The sequence below is a fragment of the Littorina saxatilis genome, linkage group LG9, assembly GCF_037325665.1.
Source record: "Littorina saxatilis isolate snail1 linkage group LG9, US_GU_Lsax_2.0, whole genome shotgun sequence".
Lineage (NCBI taxonomy): Eukaryota > Metazoa > Mollusca > Gastropoda > Littorinimorpha > Littorinidae > Littorina > Littorina saxatilis.
The window spans coordinates 46,859,258-46,868,131 of record NC_090253.1 but is presented as its reverse complement, the minus strand read 5'-3'; the positions used below and the strand labels follow the sequence as shown (position 1 = coordinate 46,868,131).

At 40.3% G+C, this 8,874-nt stretch overlaps 1 long non-coding RNA gene across 1 annotated transcript in view; it reads right to left on the bottom strand.

The window, feature by feature from the left end:
* Nucleotides 1-572: 572 nt before the first annotated feature.
* Nucleotides 573-8,874, bottom strand: part of LOC138976268 (uncharacterized) — a 21,599-nt gene continuing 13,297 nt past the window's right edge. The window contains exon 3 of the long non-coding RNA XR_011458930.1: nucleotides 573-999. This is a non-coding gene — a long non-coding RNA (uncharacterized lncRNA). The remainder of the gene's footprint in view (nucleotides 1,000-8,874) is intronic.

The following is an 8,874-nucleotide window of genomic DNA, read 5'->3' as shown; positions in this document are numbered from 1 at the left end:
ATTGAACATGGATAGGCATTTGAAAATTATTATGGCAAGATTGCGAGGAGGAATAACAGAACTATTTGTGCACGCTAATCGATATATATATATAAGAGATACGATGCAGATAATGTGTTGTTATGCCCATTGTGCAGGGAACGTAAGGAAGATGAGTTTCATTTTGTGCTTTGTTGCCTGGCACTTCGTGATTTGCGATGCCAGTTTATTCCTGCTAAGTTTTATAGAAACCCAAGTTTACACAAGTTTTCCATGCTTATGGCATCTGTGAATGAAGGTATTGTTCGAAAGTTGTCAGTTTATGTGTACAAAGCATTTCGGCTACGTAGTGTTGCTATGTCTTAGTTAATGTAAGCCTACGATATATTTTATTTGAAATGTAATGTCTTAGTTCGTGTATGATTTATTTCATTTGATTTGTGTGCAAATGTCATTATGTCATTGTATATAATGTTTACCCCCCTCATTAGGGGCTATGGCCTAAATGAGTAAACAATCCAATCCAATCCAGTCTCTCTCGCTCTCTCTCTCTCTCGTTTGAATTCATGATTAAACTATCTCATTTTTTGCCAAGTAATATTTATTTACTTCCAATGGTCTTATTAACATTTACACAGATCAGGTAATGATTGCTCAACTATGCCCTTCGCCCACATATCTTTGGTGGCACAATCAGTATCGGAATATTTTCGATGAAACCCATGTCGAAGTTTTACCAGCGAATTGTAAAGTTATCCTATCATCGTCTTACATAACGAAGAATGAGTATATATTCAACAAGTTATTTAAACACCTAATTGTCTATATGTTGCACGCATTCCTCTGCCGCGTAATGCTTTCTATATCAGAAACATCACTACTGGCTGTATACATAAACTCTTTACTGACATCATCAAATTGAAATATTAACAGATAAATATGAAGTGGAAAATGCACATCAGATAAACAATCATTAGTTAGCAGCTGTTAAATACAATGGAAATACATACAGCGAGGCAACTGCATTATCGACCAGACTGTGAATCCTACATTATTGACCAGACTCTGAATCCTACATTATTGACCAGACTCTGAATCCTACATTATTGACCAGACTGTGAATCCTACATTATCGACCAGACTCTAAATCCTACATTATCGACCAGACTGTGAATCCTACATTATCGACCAGACTGTGAATCCTACATTATCGACCAGACTCTGAATCCTACATTATCGACCAGACTGTGAATCCTACATTATCGACCAGACTCTGAATCCTACATTATGGACCAGACTGTGAATCCTACATTATCGACCAGACTGTGAATCCTACATTATCGACCAGACTGTGAATCCTACATTATCGACCAGACTACCCCAGGTTGTAACCCCCCCCCCCCCCTCTCTGGCTTAGTTAACTGCTCCTCCCCTGTTGTTATTACTATTAGTCATGTCATATTAGTTATTACAGGCACAACACCCACAGGTTGCTCTGTGGGCATGGTATCACATAATTATTTACTACCTTAATATGACTTTTTACATTGTAATATTATTGTATGAAACAATTATGGGCATATCAATTGTTGATTCCACTAAAACAACAGCACTTTCATAGTGTAGGCGATCGCCTTTGCTAGCAGAGGCTGAACACAGGCAATGCATGTCCTTTCTTGTAGTAGTCCTTGATAAATAATTTTAAATTTTTTTTTTAAATCCTAGGCCTGCGGCCAAGGGGGGGAGGGAAGTATACCGGTACCATTTGAGAATCCGACCAAATGAGAATTGAACCATTTAAGAACATCCTTGTTTTACAATCACTACATCGAAGGCCTGCGGCCCGGGGGGGTTCACATGGTTTGTTTGTTTGTTTGTTTCAGACCCAAACCCATATACACACATTTCACATTTAAACCATTTGTCGGCCCCCTGTCGATATTTATCGACTAAGTTCCTTGTTTTCATATTACAGTGTAATTTCATTAAATGGGATGTATTTTTCTGTTTGTGAAAAAATCCGTGCTGGTAGCTTCCCGCAGGACATTCGAAAGAGCGTTCCAGAGGCGGCTACCTGAATAAACTAGAGAGAGAGAGAGAGAGAAAGAGAGAGAGAGAGAGAGAGAGAGAGAGAGAGAGAGAGAGACAGAGACAGAGAGAGAGACAGACAGAGACAGAGAGAGAGACAGAGAGAGAGACAGAGAGACATAGACAGAGACAGAGACAGACAGACAGAGACAGAGACTGAGACATAATTCAACCTTTCCATCGAAAAATAGAAAAGATTGACAGCTTGAAAGTCATCATATTTTAATAGAAAGGGATCATTCGTTTTGTATATTGGACCAGAAGATATTCCTAAATACGTTCCCATTTACACACAAGAGGGGGGAGGGGTGGGGGCATTTTCCGCTCAGATTGAAGCAAAGAACTATACCCACTAACCTGCGAAGGTGTGAGGTGTAACAAAATGTTTTCATAAAATAGAATGTAAAAATCAACACGAACCTTGCATCCTCTCACAAAGACCTTCCGCTTGACAATATGTATGCACGAAGCTATAGTTAACTTCCCCGCATTAAATATGGGATTTGAACCAAAACAAATGAACAAAACAGAAAGCCTGCAGTTTAGTTTTAGTTTTTTCTTGTCGAAAAAGCTTAGTTAAATCACGATTTTGCTGCTGAAACTGATACTATTTTGATCGAGTGTAACTCACCTAATACTCTACTGGGTGACCTTTGACCCAATGCGACATCTCGCAGTTGCTTTCAGATTAACCACCACGTGTATTTGTAGTGCTTCACCGGCTCATTTTGGATAGTGAATAGATACCGAAACTTGTACACAAACCAATGAAATTGCATTTGGTTGACTTGAAATAAGCTGAACACGTTTCTGTACAATTACGAAAGGTCCATTAACAACCAGAGTTTTCTCCCTTGATTTTGTTTCTGTTTTTCTCAAAGATATTCTGTTTTTGAGCTCTATTTTGTAAATTCTTCATGACCAATAATTTGACATTATTGTCTTTGTTGAGCGAGTGCACATATATTGTTTGAAGGGCATTTCGTCAATGATATTTGGAAAATAATAAAGGTATCTCCAAACAAGAAGTATTAAACAAGCGACGAATTGCGTTTTTGGATAAATTCACATTATTTTTGCAGCCAATTTTGAATAAAGTGGTTTATCAAATCGTTCTAAGAAACAGTACATATGAATTAGAATAAAATGGAAACGAGAGGTAATCATGAAATACGCTCCGCGATAACCAGAAAATACGCAGGGTGTACACCTACTTAAAGAGACAAAGAAGCAGGTCACGGGATAAAAACATATCTTATACTTGTTATAAAAATGTACATGTCTGCACTGTTTTAGTGTTTTAGATCGTGTGTGTTTTTTCGAAACGCATTTGGGTGTGTCAATGTTGCAAATTCGGTCGTATTTTTCTTTGTAACTTATATATAGGACTATAGAATGTCTCCGTTCCGCCCTTTTGCTTCGTCATCATGTGACTAGAAGGGGTGGGTTAAATTACATCTCATACAGAAAATGGCGTATGAAAACACTTTCACAAGACCTTGACTTGCTTGGCTTTATGTCATCGTGAAATTTACAGACAAACAGGTAAACCCGTAAGACAAAATCACATACACAAGCAGGCGAAAAAAAGAGAGAAAGAGGGAGAGAGAGAGGGGAAGACAGAGAGAGAGAGAGACAGAGAGAGAGAAAGAGAGGAAGAGGAAGAGGAAGAGAGAGAGAGAGAGAGAGAGAGAGAGAGAGAGAGAGAGAGAGAGAGGGTGGAATGGGTCACATACACACACATTCACACACACACACACAAACACACACACACACTCACACACGCGCGCGCGCGCGCGCACGTACGCACAAATTATTGCTTCAGCACTACTGTGACTCCTGTGACCCCTGCACTGTCCCTTTAATGAGTAATTGAAATGTACCGCATTTTATTATATTTTTCACTGCAACGGCTTAAAAAACCGTACCGCCTTTAATGTCTTTTGAGAAGTTTGACACCAACACAATTCAAACAGAAAGTGAGCGAAAGAAATGAAAAAGAGACGAGGGAGGGAGAGAGCGAGAGAGAGGGAAAGAGAGAGGGAGGGAGAGAGAGAGAGTTCTAAAAGGAGAGAGAGAGTGGGACACAACAGTACTCACAGACACGTTTCAAAGCCCACGGTGACTAGCAGCCTCGCACAAAAACAGCAACTGTGTAGATTTAGAAAATCCACAACTTATAACTTACCTGTAACTAAAGCAATCCCTCCACTCTAGCCCTTAGCTGTGTCATCATGTGACTAGAACGGGTGTAACGTTACATCACTTGTTGCACACACAGGCGACTGAAACTGGATGATAAAGCTAATTAGTATCTAGCCCCTCTCATACAAATGACTTAACTCACCATCTAATCCATTGATGGTTTTACATGGGATGAGACAATCCGTCCACTTTGTACACTAACCAAACATCGACATCTTGACTCATTCTTGTTCCACACGTTACTACAGTAGTGGACTTTTGAAAAATGAATGCATCAGAACATTCAAACTTTGCATGTGCGTGGACATTCCGCTCCATGTTTGTGAATTCAGTGAAGGGATTATCTTATTCCAGATTAAAGTATGGTCAGATCTGATATGGTGAGCCAAACTGCGAGCAGGGGACACACACACACACACACACACACACACACACACACACGCAAGCAAACACACAAACACACACACACAAACACACACACACAAACACACACACACACACACACACACACACGCACTCACACATACACACACATACACAAACACACACAAACACACACACACAAACACACACAAACACACACACACACACACACACACACACGCAAGCAAACACACACACACACACACACACACATAAACACACACACACAAACACACACAAACACACACACACACACACACGCAAGCAAACACACAAACACACGCACGCACACACACACACACACGCACTCACACACACAAACACACACACGCACTCACACACACACACACACACACACACACACACACACACACACACGCACTCACGCATACACACACATACACAAACACACACAAACACACACACACAAACACACACAAACACACACACACACACACACACACACACGCACACGCACTCACACACACACAAAAACATACGCACGCAGACACGCACTCACACAGACACACACACACAAACACACAAACGCACGCACACACACACACACACACACAAACACACGCACGCACACACACACACACACGCACTCACACACACAAACACACACACGCACTCACACACACACACACACACACACACACACACACACACACACACACACACTCAAATCTGGACTGTCGCGGTAGATTCAGTTTTAACATACTTTTGTGCGTTCATATGCCCGATTCAGTTTTGTTAAGTCCGCCTTCTGCATTCCTCCTTCGCATACACAGGCAATGGAACGACTTCGTGTGACTTGGGTGTGGATGTCAGTCGGGTTCTAGTTACCACTGCATATCTTGGAGGAATATAATATTGCTAGAACATTTAAAAACACGTGATTAAGGTTGGTCGGTTGGGTAAGAAAGAGACTTAACTCACCATCTAATCCATTGATGGTTTTACATGGGATGAGACAATCCCTCCACTTTGTACACTAACCAAACATCGACATCTTGACTCATTCTTGTTCCACACGTTACTACAGTAGAGGACTTTTGAAAAATGAATGTATCAGAGCATTGTAAAGGATTGATTCTTTTTAGCTCATTAGAAACACGCGAGTGCCGAGACTACTATAATCACGTCACGCGGGTCCGAGATTACCGAGACTATCTACTCAGAAAGATGTACGTCATTTCTTTCAGTCACAATTCTTTCTTGTATTGCAGACTTCGAAGGAAAAGAAAATGTCGTGTCTGATTAAATTAATTCAACTTGTAGTTCTTAGCGACGAATTGTTTATGTAACCGAGTTGTTTGTGCATCGCTAAGCAACTACTTAGAAACAGAAACGCCGGAAGTAGAAGAACAGGCCGTTGAGATCAACAGACCAGGCAAGTCGGAGAGCTCCAGATTCTCGCAATTAACTAGACGTTACTAACGCTGCAGAAGAAGGAAGCCGTTATCCCAGAAGGAGAACCCGTTTCGCCGTCTTGAAGGGTAACTAGTTTGTTAGTTAGTCGTGGATTTCGATCGAGAACGAACCAGATGATATCATATTCATTTGTCGCAGAGAATGCGTGTAGATGTGTTCTTTCTTCACTTAGTTTTGTCGTAGAATTAGTAGAATGAATATTGATAAAATTGTCATTTAGGGAATGTCTGATATTTAACAGCTTCTACGTTTGATCGCAGGTTCGTACACGGGAAGACGAACAAGCAAGACATCACCGACAGAGCTACGTTTTAGAAGCGTCATTTACGTCATCGTCGTCATGGAGTTCATCATCATCATGGAGTCCACCATCATGGTTCCTGTAAACATGGTTCATCACCGATAGTCGAGAGTCGTCTCTGCAGACTGTGATCATCCACTGTAAATGGATCCTTCGTCGTCATTCTAAGGAAGTACATGTTTATATTTGTTTCATCACCTCCAAGTAACTAAAGAACTTTCATCGTCGTCATTTGGGATTGCATGACAATGAGCCACGTTTCCGGAGAATTAATATTGATGTCAAAATCAATGAACAATAACCATATAGTGTTGTGAAGTGAAGAACTGAATCTAAGATATATTATTAATGCATGACCTGAGTCAACCTTGTGTAAGGTCGAGGAGCCATTAAAAGAAATTATAATTCATGCTGTTCTGCCGTGTGCTGACAAAACCAAGTAAGTCCACTGAAGCTAGTTCTGAGATAAACGACTTTTTCTGTTTTATTTCATTTCTCAAAAGTGACGATTATCTTGATCAACCTACAGAGATAATAAGATAAATAGCATTATTGTACGTTTACAACCCGAGTTTGATAATGATCTGATGGATGGTTTTTGTTTTGTTGGGCATTTTGTGGACTTACTTGGTTTTGTCACTTTTTTCCATTATATCAGATCTAAAAAGTTTGACAGATCTAAGCAAGTGGACTTACTTGGTTTTGTCAAAACATTTGGAAGAAAAAGTAGTGCTTTTTTTGAGGATGAAAGTCGCTTGCAATGCGTTATTCTCTCAGGTGCCAGGAGAAACGTTCCGTATAACTCTCGCTTACTCTATTACACATGTCGTGTGCACATTAGAGCGCTTACTTCCCTTTGCTTATTTGATCTCTAAACAACGCTCTGGCTCATTTCGGTACGATTCTCACAGATACTTTCGAAGCGAACCTGTAACAATGTGTGCGTTTGTGTGCTTGTTCTGATTAAAACCAGTCTTGATCTAAGGACTATGTCCAGTCAAGAATAAAAGCTGGTTTTTGTGTATGACTGTGTACGTGAGTGTTAGTTTGAGTGCCTTGGAGAATGATGAGCATATCAGATTGCGGTGATTTGCTAAAATACATATTATTCACGTACAATTTTTTAAGCTACACAGCATGTTTTTTTGTTCCGGTAATGTTTTGTTGTTGTAAGTTTGGGTGGTACGGTTACTACTATAGTTACAGCCTTAAATCACATTATTTGAAATTCAAATCAAACACTATTTACCCGGGTTTGATGTCTTAAAAATCGTTTCTTGAAATTGTTATTACGAAATATTTCTGGACATTAAAATGCTAGCACAGGCACGAAAGTGATTTTATTGCAGGTGTCAATGTTTCCTGAATCTATTTATAGATGTGTTACGTTTGAATTGATATCAAGCAATTCAGGTGCCGTGTGGACATGGTACGGAAACATTCACTGTCCCGATTGACGGGTTTTAACAGCGAGGACGCAATTTTTGTGAAGGCGTTTTAGTTCTGCTTCTTCGTCTTCTTTTGCGTTCGTGGGCTGAAACTCCCATGTACACATGTGCTTTTGCACGAGTGGATTTGTACGTGGATGACCGTTTTTACAAAACCATTTAGGCAGCCATACGCCGTTTTCGGTGAAAGCATGCTGGGTATTTTCGTGTTTCTATAACCCACCGAACTCTGCTTTGGACTGCACGATCTTTTCCGTGCGCACTTGGTCTTGTGCTTGCGTGTACACACGAAGGGTGATAAGGCACCAGCAGGCCTGCACGTAAGTTGACCTGGGATATCGGTAAAATCTTCACCTTAATTACCCGTCAGGTGCGGCCGGGATTCAAACCCACGACCTTCCGCTTTGGTAAGTCTTTTTTTTTTTTAAATGATATTTTTTGTCCATCAAAAAGAAAAAATCAATGCGCATCTTGTGTGCTAATTTCTACTTTTTAGAGTGCTTAGATAAGCAGATATGAACAAGTAAGTCCACAACCAAAAACAACTTTTTAAGTGTGCATGAATGTTTTGACAAAACCAAGTAAGTCCAAGGGGTTCCCAATTTTCCTATAATGATAGTTTTAAAATTCTTGTCAGACGACCCATACAGAAAATACGTCATTTTAAGTTTAGAACTCACAAATGACGTCATTTAAAGTTTAGAACACACAAATGACCTCTTTCGATAAGGCGAGACATAATGACGTCACCTTATGACGTTTTATTTTAAACATTTTTCTTCTCTATCTATATATATAATTCTCCTGACGATCCTTGTCTCTCTCTCTCTCTCTCCCTCTATCCCTCCCTATCTCTCTCTCTTTTCCTCCCTCCATCTCTCTTTCTATCCCTCCCAACCTCTCTCGCTATCTCTCTCCCTCTTACTCTCTTCCTCCTTCCCTAATTCCTCTTTCCTTTTATTTCTCTCTCTCCCTCCATCCCCCCCCCCCCCC